This window comes from Dermacentor silvarum, chromosome 1, assembly GCF_013339745.2.
Source record: "Dermacentor silvarum isolate Dsil-2018 chromosome 1, BIME_Dsil_1.4, whole genome shotgun sequence".
Taxonomy (NCBI): domain Eukaryota; kingdom Metazoa; phylum Arthropoda; class Arachnida; order Ixodida; family Ixodidae; genus Dermacentor; species Dermacentor silvarum.
In genome coordinates, this window is record NC_051154.1 from 434,620,199 (window position 1) to 434,632,391 (window position 12,193).

The 12,193-nt window shown below is 44.9% G+C and overlaps 1 protein-coding gene across 2 annotated transcripts in view; it reads left to right on the top strand.

Annotated features, from left to right (window-relative positions):
- LOC119448495 (frequenin-1-like) overlaps positions 1–11,118 on the top strand; it is a 530,094-nt gene extending 518,976 nt beyond the window's left edge. For both annotated transcript variants that reach the window (XM_049660784.1, XM_049660783.1), the window contains exon 8: positions 263–11,118. The gene's annotated coding sequence lies outside the window, so the exon portion shown is untranslated. The remainder of the gene's footprint in view (positions 1–262) is intronic.
- The last annotated feature ends 1,075 nt before the right edge of the window (positions 11,119–12,193 follow it).

Here is a 12,193-nt window from a genome sequence, read left to right on the forward strand (position 1 = left end):
TCGAACCAGCGACCTTGAGCGCAGAAACGCAACGTCATAGTCACCCGGCTACCGCACCTGGTTCTGTTACGTGAGCGAGATTGGGGTTCTGTAGTGAAAACGGGAGATGTTTGCCTGGCGGCACACCCAGCATGCTACTCCCGATGAATGCAGTGACAAATGAAATCATACACAGAGGAGATACGACACTCAACACACAAATAACGCTGCAGGCAATATTTAAAGTATGTCGTCGTTGAAAACTTACACCCCTTTGGCGCAGGGGTCTCGAGATACGGCGCGCTTCGTCGTCGGCGTCCAGCCACCGGCTGCTGGCGGCCCCTGCATCGTGCGCGCGGCGGCCCCGCGTTTCGTGGTCGCCGGAGACATGGACGCAGCAGCCGGACGTGCCACCTGTCACGCGCAAGCTCTCCCTCAACCCGAAGCTGGTGTTTGTGCGAAGCGCCGAAGACGAGGCCTCTCGGCGGAGGCGGCGGCGCAGCCACTCGGCTGCCAAGGCACTGTCGTACGCCGGCACAGATGGGTGCCCCAACTTCGGGGCACCCCTTCTTCGATACCCGTAGGTGCTAGCGCCGCGGCAAATTGGTCTGAGACTGTCTTCTTCGTCGCCGCCGGATCAAAGACATAAAAAAATCTTCCGTAAGGATCAACGGTTTCGATACTGTTCAGCCCACTATTATCGAATTTATCGGCTATCAAGTATAAATCAATATTATTGCGTGCTTAGAGCATTGGGAAAAGACACATGAGTAACATGTCGCAGGCATGGTGGTGTACTTTCCTCCGGTGTGTCCCGGCGGCTTCACAGGCTATGCAGGACGTGGCAGCGACGCTCTCTTTGCTGCCGGTTCAACGAGAAGGCCGCGAACGAACTGGAATATCGCTGGCATACCTAGCTGAATTTCCGAATTGGAAGACACGAAAAGCAACGAACATTTTTGACATTCCCGGGGCGGTTTATTGCTTAGTTCGCACCCATTGACTTAAATGTAAGCAAGGTTACAGCAGTGAGTGGTACCAACAGACATCACAGCACCACCGAGATATCGAGTTGGTGTTTGATATCAGTACCTTCTCAGGGATCAAATAACTCTGACAACAATAAACGTCAGAAGGACCATTGAAAGCAAAACATTAGTCTCAGACCAACATGTCGCGCGGCCAGCAGCGCAAGAGGACTCGTTGTGCGCTGTTTGTGTTTGCACGCTGTAGTGAGCCCAAATCGCATCGACCAAGCCTCGTCACCTGTGTACTGTACGGCAGCCAAGCGATGCCTTTCGGCTTGTACGGATAGAAAAGTGAAAGGGATACGAATATGAGATGGCCAGTGGCCCCTCTTGTCGACTTGAAGATGTGGGAACGCAGCTCTTTGACATGCCTGGATTGTCGCACTATCTGCAGCAGACAGCGCTATCAGCCCTGCTTTTGCCGGGAACGGCATGACGGAGCCTACCAATGAAACCTTCGAGGTTAATACCTTCGTGTGTTGCGCTGGTTGCCTTAGCGACATCGCGAACTACGGATGGGCTCTAATTGCGAACAGGCAATCCGACCTTATCAAATGCTACTAATTGCACGCGATGTATGCTGTGGAGTGCAGATGTCTATCGGTTAGATAGGTTCGCATGCAAAGAGTGCCGGACGAAGACGAGCTCGAGGCCTGGTGAGGAGGATGAGTGATGGAGTAAGGAGCGCTTGCTCAGTCAAGCGCATCACCTATTCGCATTGATTCCCAAAGGCTGCGACTCCTGTCTTCGCTCAGTGTAGCTAGCTAGGTCACGTCTAACTGTTGCCCGCATAGAAGCATTTTCAGGGTTCAGCACATAATCAATTCGTGTTGGGCATCTACAATGACAGCTACTATATGAAACAACTTGATAGCAATAAATCAATGTTAAATACAGATGAAGTAAATATGAGCTTGGTGGCTGCGAACGTATACTTTCCTGCGACAAACGTGCTTATAAATGTGAACATTTCCGGGCCAAAAAATTCAAAATTCACGCACGCTCTATGCTCGACCAAGCGCAACGCATCGGTTGGCTTGAATTCGACATGAAAACTGTTGCATTTTCACACTTCAAATTCAAGGTGCTGTCATCAGCAAATGGCTATGTTGATTTTTCTATGTTGATGTTCCTGTTGGAGAATGCAGTTTTTGTTTTTATTTTACATGATAACAATCAAGTCACATGCCCACTCGGGTTGTAAAATCGGTAGTGACCTTTAAGGATACCTGATGCTTGATTCATGTTTGGATATGCATAATAGCATCTAAAACTGAAAAGCAATATCATAGAACGCGATGCACCACAGGCATAGCTATATCATGCGGCGCCAAACCAAATAGCCTCTTTCCAGGAAGGCGTGCTCTGACAGACGAAATATCAAGCCGATAGTGCTTCTTCGCATCTAGAATATTAAACTGGCGTGAATGGAAGAGATGCTTGAAGCAATTTTTGTTGCCTTTGCAGCATTATGTGATCCTCCCACAAATACAGCGCCTCTCTCTGTTACTTGTAGCACATTGGATAACCCCTGGGGATTCTCGAGCTTTAGCTTATACACGTGTATTCAGCCCCCATCATAGACCTTAAGGTGCACTCTTGGTTGTGACTTTTTCATGGCGTGTACCGAAACAGCCAAGGAAATCATTCACTTAGGTGCGTTTATTCATTTTTCTGAATATGTCTACTGGCCTATAATATTTCCCACGCTCTTCAACACGGACTGGTCGCATAAAATTCTGGACAGCGCTATAAGTCTGCAGTGGAGGAACTTAAAGATTTTCGTTAGGTAGGATAATATACACTCACACTATCTTCTCGTAAATTATACATTTCTTTTCTTGTTCAGCCGTTATACTGGTCTGCGAAACTGGATATACGTTTCCATACAGCAGAGCTGTATCGCAGATAAGGAATAATAATACAGACGCGAACTCTAAGTAAACCGATGATCTCTTGCTTTAGCATTTATTGATGCATGCAGCTTCTATATGCTTACATCTGAATCACATAAACGACGATAGAAACCTATACGTGTCTAAGAACGCTACCTATGAGGTTAAGGCGGAGCGAGAGGACAACACGACAGGCATAGCGAACACCAAAAGGGAAACTAGAGTGGGCAGGTTGACAGAAACGTTGAGCCAGGATGGCAGAGTCACCACAGCGCTCTCTCTCTCTCTCTGCTGTCACGCCATGACGGTGGAGTTGAATAGCTCGCAGACACGAGTGAATGGCGCCTGCACTCCGAAAACAAGTTGTACAGCACACTACGGCCTGCAAATAAACGACCAGGAAACGCGATTTTCTTGCCTTGCCATTGTCAGTCGGCTTGAAATCGCCTCGTTGCTGTCTGATCTCGAGGTCTTTCCTGCGCCAGTAGCGCTTCTAAGCAGCACGAGTCGACGCTGTGTATCTATCTCTCTCTCGCTAAGTGAACTCTTTAGATGCGCTTAGCGCCATCTAAACTCACGCCGCTATAGCTACCTTACTCAAAGCTTATAAATACACTCGTGTGTCGAGCTGTCGAGTAAATACAACGCTGCTGCACTCTTTCCTAAGCTGCGTGTCTTAACTATACCTCCTACATTCCGTGATTTAAAAAAAATGTATAAGCACCGCGAGCGAGAGAGTCTGCGCGTCTTCCCAAGTACCGCACACGTACCCGCGAGCGCGCACACAACCAGCATTTTCGCGTCACGCCTTCCTCTCGCTACGCTTCCACACTGCACTGGAGAGGAGGTGGCTCACGCTCACCGCTCGCCTGTCGCTCAACTGTTTGACGGTATGTGAATGTCCCCCATCTTTACTGCCCCTACTGCGAACGCGTGCCTCAGCCCTGCAGAAGCTGCGCTTTCGATGTTCGAGTCGTGTCCGTGTCTATAGATAGGGTTCGGGTGGTAAAACACGCGCTGGCTAAAGAGACGGTAGAACATGCGCGCTGTGCGCGCGTTTTTTACCCTCTCTCTTCTTGGAGTAAACATTGGAATCAGAAGTGGTCGAAACGCAAACCCTGTGACGCTCCACAGAGCGACGTGTGCCGTAAATAAATGGACTGCCGTAGTTGCGCGCAGCCCAAGCACGAACACACTGTAGCGCTGGGCACAGCGCGCCGCTCTCATTGCGCACTGCAGCGTACTGACGCATGTGGTTCTCAGCACAGTGTTTCAGTTTCTTGTGGTACCTCTTCTGACTAGAACGCATGTTGTCGTTCTTAGCTGGAATGTAAACCGAACGACTGCCAGGTCAACCTAAACCATCTTACCTTACGAGCAACGTATTGCCTGTATTTCTCTGTGGTGTTTGAGGAAAGGGTATGTTTATTTTCTGACAGTCTAAATATAAACTGCAATACTTGCCGAAGTACAGCTTCAGTGGATGGCATGCTTATTTACTGCGCCAACTGAAGGTCTTGAAGCGTTCGTGTTATTTGAATACTAATAACCTTTCTGAAATGCGAACGGCTAATTTACGGTGAACCGCAATTTCGCGCATTCTGTCTGAACTTGCAGTGCTTTCAGTTTACACTATTGATATCTCTACGTAGCTGTTGAATCAACTATTGTAATAGCTTTTGCAAAATGCATGTAAAAGGAAACAGAGCGATCATCCCGCTTTGTTTTCATGTCCCCTCGGAATGTGTACATTTGCAGGAATATGAGAAAGTTACAAAGTAATGAGTTAGATATTGATTTAGAAGTTGTCATAAAACAAATGTTAACGCCAAATGAAAATAGTGAAATATAGCGTTGGATATCAAATCACACGCACATAAAAAAAAGCGGCGAGCTCATTACTGTAACAACTTCTGTAACTATACAAACACGCCGGTAAATTAGGACGGCATAGCTACTGTGGTGAGCAGGAACTACGACCATCTGGGCCATGTATATGTCGCAATTAATGTCACTAGCTTATTATGAAAGCGTGAGATATTACAAGACTTGGGGAAGTCTTTCATGTATAAGTGAAGATTACATGCCACATTAGTAATATCTTCTCGTTTCCTCTATACCTGCTTGACTTCTGCATGATAACAATATACCAGGGCCTTGACGTCCACAGAATGAGATAATACCAACGTTAAATTAACATCGTGCATCCTCGCTGACTTGATATTGTTGTGTTGAGTGCCCCTTAAACATCCTCGAAGGTGCTTTAAGCAGTTACGTGTGCCTGACGTCACGCAATTGAACAGTACGTTCGAAGGACAAATCACGAATGTTTCAGGAGAGCTATCACAAAGTAGAGGTAGAAAAGCTTCCCCTTGTCCTGGCGTCAATCCATGTGGCAGGCCGGCAAGGTGCAGGGCATCATTTCGTCTCGATTACAGCTACGTTCTCAGACAGCACTGGTGAGCACACTCAGGAGTTGCAATTTTGCGTTTGAGGCACCTTCCTAGGGAAGATGGCAACGACTTGAACTCAATATGGCTCTCTTGCACGTCTCTTCAATAACAAATATTCAACCTTTCAAGAACTAGCAATATCAACTGAACGAAATGCTATAATATTTCTTTAGGTGAAACAAAGCAGCTTATCTAAAGGCAACATTGCCATCAAGTTTCACACTAACTTACATCAAGTTTATTTTATCTTTGGTAGATGCTACTGCTGAGGTTCAGAACAATTTTAGCACATTTAAGGCTATCATTATCACATGAATCACGCAAAGATCAGGGCACTTTATTCATTCAGAATACGCGCAATGAACGATTTAGATGCATTTGCATAAATGCTGCAGTTTATGACTCCTTCAGCTTTCACGTGCATTCTCCCAGCTATTCTACGAACGTGCAGGTTTGGTAGGCATGTGGAAGCAATAGAGCATCATCTATAAAAGAAGCGCAGTTCTTGCTCAATTTCATGTCACGTGACGCTCACATGATGCGCGTGACCGTTGTACCAATCAACGATGCGCTGTGAGGCATCGCACAAACACCACTTATCATGTGGCGGAGTTCGGAACGTGAAATATCTCCGGTAATTTGTAGTATTTGACGCGCTGTAAATACGGCTTTTTTTCGTGTTCTGAAATGACAACTATCTAATGTGAAAGCGAGTAATGTACAAGAAAGAAACGTTGCTAGCGCTTTTGACCCAATTCTAGCTGCTCGAAGGTTAAGGTAGTGAAGAGATGCTTTCAATTACGCAACGGCGAAATGAACAAACTCAAAAGAGGTACAAGAAAGAAACCTTGCTAGCGCTTTTAACACGATTATAGATGCTCGAAGGTTAATGTAGTGAAGGGGCGCTTTCAAAGGCGCAACGGCGAAATAAGCACAATGACTCAAAAGAAGTGTATCGTGATAGAACCATGGAGCAATACATAGCGAGGCCTCTGTGTAGACAGCCGTATCGTGTAAAGAGCTGCTGCGCTTGGTGTGTACAATGACATTGGCAGGTGATACACATTTTGTTGCCTATAGTCACAAATAATACAGCAAGATCCTACTTCTGGCAAAAATACTAGCTAGAAAAATATTTGACCCGTTCTGCGTGTTTTACCGCATTATTTGGCTGCTGCCCTTTCGCTGAGATATTTAACGCTTTCATAAGAGATACCGTCACAATACTTTGCTACCTCAAAACAAATGAACACGCGAAGAGATAATCCAACAGAAAATGACTGCATGGCGCCCAAATTGCACTCAAAAGAAGCACAAAACATTTGAAAAATATTTATCATTTATCTTTTTCAAGAGAAAAGATAAGGTTACAGCCCTCATTCCGCGACAGCATTACGATGAGCGCAAAATAAACAGAAAATTCGATGTGCATATTTTATACCAGAATATTCCGGTTGCGGTGCATTCAATGAAGCTGATCGCATGCGATAAGCTGCTGTGCCTCGTACACTTGCGGGCCATCCAATGTTCTCGTTCATGGAGGTTCTTTTTTCACCTTTGCTGCGTGCGCGTAAGAACGCCATCGCTAAGCTTCCATGCCGAAAGCAGCTGGCCGTGAATGATCACCCACAACGAAAGGATGACAGCGGAGTGAATATCTTTGCTGACACAGGTGCCTACTGTAAGGTACTCGTACACGAAACTTGCTGCTTACGCCACTGCGGTATGCGCCAGCGGCAATGAGTGGGTAATTGTGAACGAACAAGAGAAGGCGTCCGCCTGGACCAACAGTTGCGACAAGGAGACGAAGTCCTTATGTCGTAACATTGGCTTCGGTCCGATACTTTCCTGCCTCGCCCACGAGTGATTATTTCAAGTTTACATCTTGCTGTCAACGGTTCGTGTTGTTTAGCGGTGAATGGGAAGTTTCAGAACGAAACGTTATATAAGGGACATTCAGGCTCCTAAGCGTAATCAGTCCGTCGATACAGTGTTGCGATGGGAAAGTCCCCACACGAATACCCAGCATCTGTCGCGATGGTCACTACACCACCATGCAAATGAGGACGATAGGCTTTTGCGAAAATTTCATTGGGTCGCTGTTCACTCACCTAGTTTACGGCAACGCCTGCCTAAAGTTATTAAAGCATACGGAAAATAGCTATTACAAAATAACGTTAATTTGCGATGTATTAGTGGTGCAACCTCAAGCGTCTACTATTTTTTGAGACGACGAAAAAGAAATAGCATTGTAATATATTTCCTGATAAGGAGGAATAAAGCAGCGATGCAGCCAGCGCGTCTTCTTTTTTTCTTTCATCTGCATTCCGTTAGGGCCCACTGCTGTGCTTGTTGCTGTTGGCACTCACTTCACTCCTTGAATGAATCAATCAGTCAACAAAATCAACCGAAAATGAGCTTTATTTAAACAATTAAAGGATTGCATACAAAAATTGTTGGCCTATGTGGCTAGTACCTGGTCCAATACAGAAATAACACATATAGGTCAACCACGTACATATTTGCTTAGTGAGTAAGAGCATTGCTTACATGCACAAGTATTTTTTCTAAAGGAGGAGTTATAACGTTTGACTAGAGAAGAAGAAGCGTTTACATGCAAGGTCAAAGTTTCTGGTTACATTTATTTCCGCAGGCACAGTGTTAAATTTATCGCGCCAAAACACTCCAATAATCAATCACCGTAGACATTGCTGGAATAAGGTTTAAGTTAAACTTAATTACTTGTTAAAGTTATATGCGCCTTGTATGTGCCGAATTCATTCCCTCTGAATAGTGCACGGGTAATATAACTACCGCAGTAAATTCACCATGTTAGCACCATATCACTGGAGCTGCAATTAATTCATTCAAATGCTTTTATCCGAACGTCGGGAATGACACTTAAGGGGCCCGAACCACGCTCTCTCTACAAAACTTTACTGCGAAATGTGCTTCTTTCGATTCAACATCAGACATTGTCTTCTTTAAATTTATAGCCACCGAGGTGAAGTTTAAGGGCAGAGTGATATTTGCGAGGCCACTAGTGAAACTCATGCGGCGTATGAACTATTTGTGCTCGCAAAATAAAAGCGGCCTTTTAAGTGCTGCCTGGCCTGGTGTCAAAATGAAACAAATAAAAACAAAAAACGAGAAAAAACAAACATTGTCGGTGTTGACACGCAACTTTCTAGCGCACTTTCTGTGCTTTTAGGGAGGAAACCTACTTGAAACGGCGCAAAACTTGCCTAGTTGGTGCCTGCCATAGTATGCACTTCCTCTTGCTCGAAAACACAATCACGAAGAAAAATAACACAAGCGTAGACACCAATAGACCAGAGATGTATAGCGTTGAGTTTGTGTGTGTGTATCATTGTGGAAGGCAAAACACCACACACACAAAAACAAGGACAGAAGCAGAGACCACTCCAGAACCCCGACATAAATTCATGTCAGCGCAGCCTTTGACCGGTGTTTATATGTTTTTCTCGTCGTGGTTGGGTCATCACCCTGCGTTAATTACGTCATTTTTCGGAAAATCCTTGTTTTTAGGAAAGGTAGAGTCAGTGTATGCTGAAAAAATTTTAAATTCTACTACAAGATACAAATAGTAAACGGCGCTGCTCGGATTGGTATAAGATATTCTGATGCACCGCTGTATGATATCTGTGTGTAAAAGTAAAGTTCAAAGTTTATGTCAGTTAATATGCACATCATATGCTCGTGGCAATATGCACATCAAAAATACATCCGTTGGACAGTGATAACAGATTAGCGTTAACTTGAGACTTCAGATACAAGTTATCAGTTGTCGCTAAGTGCTGTGTCGGAATAACACACTTCGAATGTGAACAACAAAGAAACATGCACAAACACACGCACGCCTACATTAGATAAGTGCATACATGCCTACATACATACATACATACATACATACATACATACATACATACATACATACATACATACATACATACATACATACATACATACATACATACATACATACATACATACATACATACATACATACATACATACAACCAGCATATACAACAATGATATTCTCCCCCAGCGTAAGCCGTGAACTAAAGACAGGAAAAACGAGAAGTCATTCATCGTTGCAGCGACTCCAATGAACATTGCCTGGACGACGCATAATGTTTTTAATCGCCTTTCTCTCTTATTAGACATGACTGTACGTTACACAGCATAGTACAGTATTGTGCTCTTTGTGAAATTTGAGAAAAGGAGAAAACAACAACCTGAATTGAAAATGTTATTGCACTTGCATGCACTGTATATATGCATGTAATACATATACACAGAGTCGCACACGGAGACAACGTTTCGGTACGGGATCTGCCAGTTGGCTTGAACACAGGGTTTTGCTTTTTCGTTGACAGCACACAGAGCAAAGAAGGCAAGGATCCTTGCACAATGGGTTATCAATGAAAAGACTTGCGACACTATACGTAGTAAAGTAACGCGATAAATGTAGGTGCGTGTAAAGCAAATATATCTTCTGATGCTCCTTATTACCCACATCTGTATCTCACAAAGTGCTAAGAACCCTCTAAAAAACTCTTTGAATAACTACACCTCTGAAATCTTTGTCGTCCAAGTCCCAAGTGTGCATGCGCCGCATGGCACGTGGTGGATAGCAGCAAAATAAGCTCACCTTTACCAAATTCGTTTTCTAATTGCAACCTCGCGTAAAGTAATAACTGATAATCGCCACGATAAAACTTACGCACCAGCAAAAATATATTCCAGTTGGCAGCCCTCCCCCATGAGGGGGTCTCGGAGTCACTCCTCAGGACCTAAAATAAGGTACATTGTCTGTCTGTCTGGCAGCTCTCGAGATCTTCTATGAGGTACGTTACGTGGCATTTAAATCAGACGACATCATTCACTACCAAGCGAAAACTTGTTCATTATTTGTAATCCACATCAAGTGCTGCCGAGTCATCGCATGTCAACTGAGCAGGAAAGGAAACAAGACATTTATTTGCCTAAACACCAACAAAATTATATGCGCTGCTACATATAAACATGCCAGCATGATTTTCCAGTGACAACGTGAGCAAACTACTCTTTAGAAAAAGATCCACTGCGAAACATGTCTGTACCAACTCGATTACCATTAAAGATCGCAAAAGATCGCGGGGACTTTAGCCGTTCGCACAGGGTGTTAGTTTTCGTGTGCACTTGAAAAGCCGGATGGACGCAAGATACTTTCCTGCCATCCAGCCGTGATCATTTCAGCCTTCTATTTCCTCTTCGTCGCCTGAACTACCGGATGCCTTCTCTTAGATCTGTGCGCGCAACTGTCTCTTATCTCTTGATCGCCGCAACCGACAGGCTTGTAATCTGTCACGCGTACGGTGTATTCAATACGTGTCGCAACTGCTGCACCTAGAATCACTGCTGCATGTGCTATTGTACTACGTAGGCTGCACGATAGGCACCAGAAGCAGAAATCACGGGCGTGTAGATGTGGTAGAGGCTGGTTACGGCACTCACTGTGCCGCTGGGTTATAGTTTTGGTTGTTAATTGCCGTTGGCTGCGTGGTGTGTGCGTTGCCGTTGCTGCTCCTACCGCTGCTACTGCGGCTGCTTGTACCTTTTACCTCTCTATCTCTATTCATGCATATTCTTTTGTAACCACGTTGCAGGAATTGGCGCAAGCTCTCTCATGTTACATGATCATATGTTGGTGCTTCTCCGTGAACTGTTCCGCAATAAATGCATACAAGCAATTATGTTGCGGTCTCTGCATTCACTGCTATTTCTTCGCTTAATGTTTCGTTTCGGTGATGGCGGTGGCACTGGCGGCAAAGATGGTGGATGGAGTCGGCTTCAGCCTCGCAGCCTTGGCGGGCAATTGCTGCACATTGGTCTATTTTAAGTGAACCCAAACATGAGCCGAATCACCAAGCATCCAGTCAGTGCAGCGCACCGCTGTAACGAGACGCTGGTTTGTCGCGGGGACATTACGGTACTAAAAGCTTACGGTTTCTTTCATTGACGGCCGTCATTTCAGTGCCTCTGGTCTGAACACCCAAAACACGTCACCCGTACGCATGCGTTGCACTACCAGGCGTAATGCGGAGGTTGTGCTCCAGAATTGGCTTGCGCCACTGCGACACAAGCTGTGCAGAGTTCTTAAATGTAGCTAGATGTGTGTTGTAGTTCACAGTACAGACACCAATACTCAAATGCCCATGTGGAAGTAGAAGTGACGTCCTTCGTTGGTGGCAAAGACAGCATTCGCGAACACGCCCACAATAGTCACGGAAACAAGGTAAGAAAAAGGAGCACAGCAATTAGAATATGTGCAAATGAGCAAAAATAGAATTACTTCCACAAATAGAGCATGATGACTTGATCAAAAGTCAAATAATAGGATTTAGTAAGCTTTAGCTATTCCTGATAGTTCAAGCATCTACTACTAAGCATGCCACACAGTATTGAAATTTTTCTGATGCCAAGATTATGCCTAGTGATATTGGCCGCCTCTCCATATCATGTACCCTCACGCGAAGCCTCATATGGTGAGTGTCAGTTTTTGGTGTTTAATAGAGAGATGTTGTATGCCTTCTTCAGCCTCTTCACAAAAGCACGCAGCGCTGTAAGCTTTTCCTATCCTATACAAGAATAATTAAGTAAAGGCTGTGCCATTCCGAAGTTTATGAATTCTTTCAATTGAGCGACTGGCTTTCATACGTATGGTGAAATGCAGGTTGGGTTCTAAACCACGAAAGGGATGTAATATTGCTACTACCCCTAGCGGCGAGTGATGCGCGTTATTTTTGAAACAAACTTTCTAGCCGAATGC